Raw genomic sequence first — 6,206 nt, 5'->3', positions numbered from 1 at the left:
GATCTACTGGCCGATGTGAATGCGTGATATATTGTGTAAAAAATTCCATCTCACACGGCAAAAATAGGTAACATGCGCCTTGAGTCGCCTTGTGTGGTGAGATACGTGCGCGATATAAATCCTCGTAAATAAAAATAAAATAAAATAAATATTATACCGCCCCTTAAAAGGCGGTATCAGGTTTCACTGTGTGTGTCCGTCTGTGTGTGTGTGTGTGTGTGTGTGTGTGTGTGTGTGTGTGTGGGTGTGTCCGCAAATAGATATCCGATGTTTGACAACCGATTTCAATGAAATTATGTGTGAGGCTGTAGTACAACCCAGGCTCGATCCTCTCCATAATTCAGGTCGGTGGGATAACTAATTGACCCTCACGGGCAAAAGGAAACCCGAGGTGCTATACTGTTCAAAAAAAGAAACGCATAGCTTGTAATATTTGGTTAATTTAGTTATATGGCTACAAGGATATCCACCAAACTGCAGAAAATGTTTATCTGGTCGTGGACCTTTCGTCCATTGCCACAAGTGAGCTCTGCACGTGACGCATGCGTTATCAGTGGCTACAATGTCAAAATTGCTCATTTGGCATGACCACTCGTCATGCTTCAGTGTAATCTCGTGAAACTCGGGGAATATTGAGCTCTCACCATGTCTTCCAAAACCCATAAAAGCGGATTGTTCGCCACAAAGAAATCAGACGACAATTCAGCGACGAAAGATGGCCCGATTGAGCAGAGAAGACCGCCAAATTGCATTGGGTCGTTTACAAGCAGGCCAAAGTCAAAGTGCAATCGCCAGGCACTTCCACGTGTCCCAGAGCACCATCAGTAGACTGTGGGTCAGGTTTCAAGCCACTGGCTCCGTTGCTGACTTGCCACGAGCGGGAAGACCAAGGGCGACAACTGCTGCTCACGACCGCTTCATACGGCTCCGCCACCTCCGGAATCGTTTCCTGTCGGCCTCATCTTCTGTACAGGCTCTCCCCGGGCCACACCGATTATCGGACCAGACCGCGCGGAACCGCCTGCATGCCCTTCCTCTTCTGGCTGACCAGGATGCCATATTCCAGCAGGACAACGCTCGCCCGCACACAGCACGACTCACCACCCAGTTCCTCACCGACCACCATGTCCAGGTGCTTCCCTGGCCATCCATGTCGCCAGACATGAACCCGATAGAACACCTCTGGGATGAATTGGACAGACGTGTGCGCAGGCGAGAAGAAGCGCCGGCAAATCACCGCGATCTATTGCAGGCACTTCAGGAGGAGTGGGACACCATCCCACAGCAAGATATCCGGCATCTGATCCAGTCCATGCCCAGAAGGTGCCGGGCAGTTGTTGCTGCTCAAGGCACACCCCCTACTGACTTGACAGCCTCGGCACCCAATCGTATTGATTGACTGATTGATTTGAAGATGCAAATGAACTGTGTGTGCATTCAACTGTGTCCATACCAAATTTCAAACAAATAATCTAAATATTGGATTTTCTGTTAATTTTTTCGAAAAATAAAACAAATTTGGCAAGTAGCAACTATGCGTTTCTTTTTTTGAACAGTATATATCATATGACTAAAAACTGTAGGCAATTCGATCACGTAATTGTCCAGTCGGGGCGGTATCCTGATAAATTTAATATCCTTTCTTCAGTCAAAATATAAATAACTAAGTTTCTTGGGGGAAATAGTCTGAGATTTCTTCAGTCAAAATATAAAACACCACATTATCTTTTTGAATGAAAACAACTCAGTGTTTTTATGAGATTTGGTTCCCACAGCAGTGAAAAACACACGCACGCACGCACACGCACATCCACGCACACATACACACACACAATAAAAACAAATCAAATTGAATATCCTTTGTTCAAGCGTCTATAGTGAACCCTCAGACTAGTGAACCCTCGGACTAGTGGACCCTCGGACTAATGAACCCTCGGACGAGTGAACCCTCGGACTAGTGGACCCTCGGACTAGTGAACCCTCGGACTAGTGGACCCTCGGACTAGTGAACCCTCGGACTAGTGAACCCTCGGACTAGTAGACCCTCGGACTAGTAGACCCTCGGACTAGTGAACCCTCGGACTAGTAGACCCTCGGACTAGTGAACCCTCGGACTAGTGAACCCTCGGACTAGTGAACCCTCGGACTAGTGAACCCTCGGACTAGTGAACCCTCGGACTAGTGAACCCTCGGACTAGTGAACCCTCGGACTAGTGAACCCTCGGACTAGTGAACCCTCGGACTAGTGAACCCTCGGACTAGTGAACCCTCGGACTAGTGAACCCTCGGACTAGTGAAAATATCCTGCACGAACCTGTCTTCCTTTGTGATGCACCTTATCTGGTTTATATTTTACGACAATTTGAAAATGACAAAAAATCACTTGCAACAGTCGGCGTCGGCGAATGAGTCGCGTTTCTTTCGCCGGCTACTGTACATTATACTGTAAATTCTGGTTTTCCGTCTTTACAATGTTTTTTTAATATTTGTTTTATATTAATGTCCGTATATATATGCGATTAGATTAGTCCTTCTTTACGCGAGGGCTGATTGAACAAAAGCTCGTTTGAATTGCTTGTGCCACAACCCTCGTAAAAAAATAAAACTTGATTTGATTTGATTTGATTTGATTTGATTTGATCTCTCTCTCTCTCTCTCTCTCTCTCTCTCTCTCTCTCTCTCTCTCTCTCTCTCTCTGTGTGTGTGTGTGTGTGTGTGTGTCTCTCTCTCTCTCTCTCTCTCTCTCTCTGTCTGTGTGTGTGTGTGTGTGTCTCTCTCTCTCTCTCTCTCTCTCTCTCTCTCTCTCTCTCTCTCTCTCTCTCTCTCTCTCTCTCTCTCTCGTGAGTTTCAGCTTATAGATGTGGATGAACGAGTTGTAAAAAGGGTGCACCTTAATTATTCCGATATTGTCAAGTTGCCGGTTTTTTTCAGCGCTTATAGAAAAGGAAAGCGAACAAACATGGCGGGTACGGGTAGCAACCTTAATGTTCTGGACGGAATAACCCCCAGGGCCAACACATCTGTGAAAAGTCCAAAAGATGCAATGATAATGAAATAACATTAAATTAGAGAAATAGCAGGGCAACGATTATTACAGACTACACAATACAAATCAGGATACAAGGCAGCAAATTATCAACTTTCAAATACGGACTTACCTTACAAACTGCGTCCAGTATGTGTTATAATTTGTCGACACAAAAACATTTCCTGCCAACCGACTTTTCCTTCTAGGCCTTCATCCGGGTTTTATTTTTCTCGACACAATCTTCTCCTGCTCGTACAAAGCATCTAATGTGCCCTGCCGTATGTCACCATGTCATGAAATGTAAAAACAGCAACAACGAATTCTGTCACGCTTGAGTAGTTCTGCTCTTCAAACTTGGAAGTTGTTTCGGCAATGACTTCACACTGGTATGGTCGTTTGCTGGCTGGCGAACTGAAGAACTATTAGTTTGATATTGCCTAAACCTAGTGTATCTTATGGTGATAATGCTTGTCAAAAGTGTGAGCATAAATAACATCCTGCGTATTTAACTAAGTGTAATACATGTATGTTGGTTTTACTATGAATATACACACACACACGCACACAAACACACGCACACCCACAGACACACACACGCACACCCCCACACACACACACACACACTTATGCGGATGCACAAATACGCACACACACACACACACACACACACACACACACTCACACACGCATGCGCAAGCACAAACACGCACACCCACACACACACACACATTCACACACACACACACACACACACATTCACACTCATACACACACAAAACACGGACACACGTACACTGGCACACACATACACCCCCCCACCACACACACCCCACACACACACATACACCCCTACATACACAAACACACCAGGGGCGGATCAGTTGCTTTGTAAGGGGGGGGGCACTTTGAAGCGAAAGTGTATGTGATGGGCGCGAAGCGCCCGAATTTGCTAGGGGGGTCCGGGGGCATGCCCCCCCGGAAAAAATTTTGCCCAAAGAAGCAAAATGGTGCCATCTGGTGCCATTTGAACTTAGAAATGGTCATAGAATCAGCATAGAAAAATCTTTTTTTTTCTTCTTCTTTTTTTTTTCGTTTTTTGTTTTGGGGGGGGGCACGTGCCCCCTGTGCCCCCCCCCCCCCTCGTCCGCCCCTGCACACACGGACACTGTTTGGGTGTACGCATTACTGCGTTTCAGTTGCTACCACGAACATCGCGGACAAAAATAGTTCTTCTCAGAAAAACATTGTTCCCGCCTGGGTTGAAGCAGTCCCCGAACATAGACTCGTTCAAAGCAACGAATAAGACGATTTCAAAGCTCTCTGTGGGGTGTGCTTCTCTATCTGCCAATTAATCTGTTCAGGGCAGGGTAGGGCTGGTTTTACATTCCACGTAACAATGCAGCTTGCACCGATAGACACCTTGGCTGTAAAAGGATGCTCGTACGCTGTGTATTCCTGTAGATGTGTGTTATTGTGCAATGTGGTTAGAGCCATAAATAGTGTTTTTTGGGGGAAAAGGTGTGTTTTGAGTGTTGAGTACCAACAACAAGGTGGGATAGGCTAGTGCGAGAAAGAGTCACGTGAAGCGTGAACAACATTTAGTCAGTCTGTCGGCTTCAATTTAAAGGCCCAGTCTGCCTCAAATGGTTTACAGAACGATTTAAATCTTCTCACGAAAAAAGCAGTTCTAACCTTATGGAACACACTTGCAATAGCATTTGATGAGTGCCATCGGGCTCAGTGTGACACTTTCACACGCATTCAGGTATTCACGCATGGTCAACGCCGAACCATTAGTGTCGACAAAAATGAAGAGACTTTATTCAAGCATAGAGACATGTATAAAGTCGTGGTCTCCTGCTGAAGCCGAGATCAAATCTGCCCATACCTCCCGGGCCTGTACCTTATAAACATCGACACAGAGGGCCATGATAACAACTATCACTATTTTCACGGAGACAAGCTTGACACTCCGGGTACACAGAGGGCCATGATAACAACTATCACTATTTTCACGGAGACAAGCTTGACACTCCGGGTACACAGATATTGGCGTTGTTGGGATGCTTGTTATTCTCCCTGTCAACTGAGGCATTTCATCCAAACGACCAAACAGATATATATTACATGCCGTTTGCCTATCGGATTGTTCAGCCCGCGGAAAACCTGTTACTGAGACCTAAGGCCTGGTATCACCCCTTTTCGTGCCAAGCCTTAATGGACCGGAGGCTCGCGGAATAGCTGTTACTGAGACATAAGTAGAGGTTACATGCCGAGTCTCAGTGAGTATTAAAAATAATGGTCGAAGTTAGCGGATCATGAAAAATGCGAGCTTTAAAAATACCCTTTCCCCTTCCCCTTCCCCCTTCCCCTTTCCCCTTCCCCCGTGTGTGTGTGTGTGTGTGTGCATTGTGTGCTGTGTGTGCATTGTGTGCTGTGTGTGCGTGTCGGATTGTAAAAATAACAAGGGGAAAAACAAAAGGTGTAGGTTCCACCCCTGGAAAAAGCATGTACCTTGCTTTGAGTGGGTTTTTTTTTTTACTAGTTTTAGCACCAAAACAATGCTGCTCTTAACCCTCAAAACAAGGCCCAGAATGCACCAGATTGCACAGATTTTAACTGTTTTTCAAAAGGCGCGCTTGTGGCTTCGCCACTTCGCTGATTTGCCCCCCCAAAAAAGGAGGAACCCCCCCCCCCCCCTTACAACTCATTTGGTCCGGCCCTGAACTCGGATTGCTGGATTCAGAGTCCAGAGTGCTAACCGTTACACCATGAAACCTTCTATGTATTGTTTTGATAGCCGCACGGAGTTATTCACACAGTTTACCGTCTTGTTTGTTTTCTCCACCTATTGTATCCTGCATTGAACATGAGAGATAAATATTAAGTAAAAGGCATTATGTACGTATGTGCGTGTGCGCGCATGTGTATGTGTGTGTGTGTGTGTGTGTGTGTTTGTTTGATTGGGACGGTGGTCAAATGTCGTTATCTAGGGAAACAACTGCTGCTTTCTTTATTCAGTAAACTAGGTTATGTCCCTTGGCTGGAAAATAACATGAATCAAACCCTGACTACAAACAGATTGAAAAGACGAGAGAACACACTCAAACAAACGACATGCAACCATAAAACTAACACACACACACACACACACACACACACACACACATGAGTACCA

The 6,206-nt window shown here is 45.8% G+C and overlaps 1 protein-coding gene across 2 annotated transcripts in view; it reads right to left on the bottom strand.

Annotated features, from left to right (window-relative positions):
• The window catches only part of LOC138967683 (uncharacterized), a 21,710-nt gene extending 18,225 nt beyond the window's left edge, over positions 1-3,485 (bottom strand). For both annotated transcript variants that reach the window (XM_070340326.1, XM_070340327.1), the window contains exon 1: positions 3,159-3,485. The gene's annotated coding sequence lies outside the window, so the exon portion shown is untranslated. The remainder of the gene's footprint in view (positions 1-3,158) is intronic.
• Between the last annotated feature and the right edge of the window lie 2,721 nt (positions 3,486-6,206).

Source organism: Littorina saxatilis, linkage group LG5 (assembly GCF_037325665.1).
Source record: "Littorina saxatilis isolate snail1 linkage group LG5, US_GU_Lsax_2.0, whole genome shotgun sequence".
Lineage (NCBI taxonomy): Eukaryota > Metazoa > Mollusca > Gastropoda > Littorinimorpha > Littorinidae > Littorina > Littorina saxatilis.
Note: the sequence above shows the minus strand (reverse complement) of the source record. Positions and strands in the feature narration are given on the sequence as shown.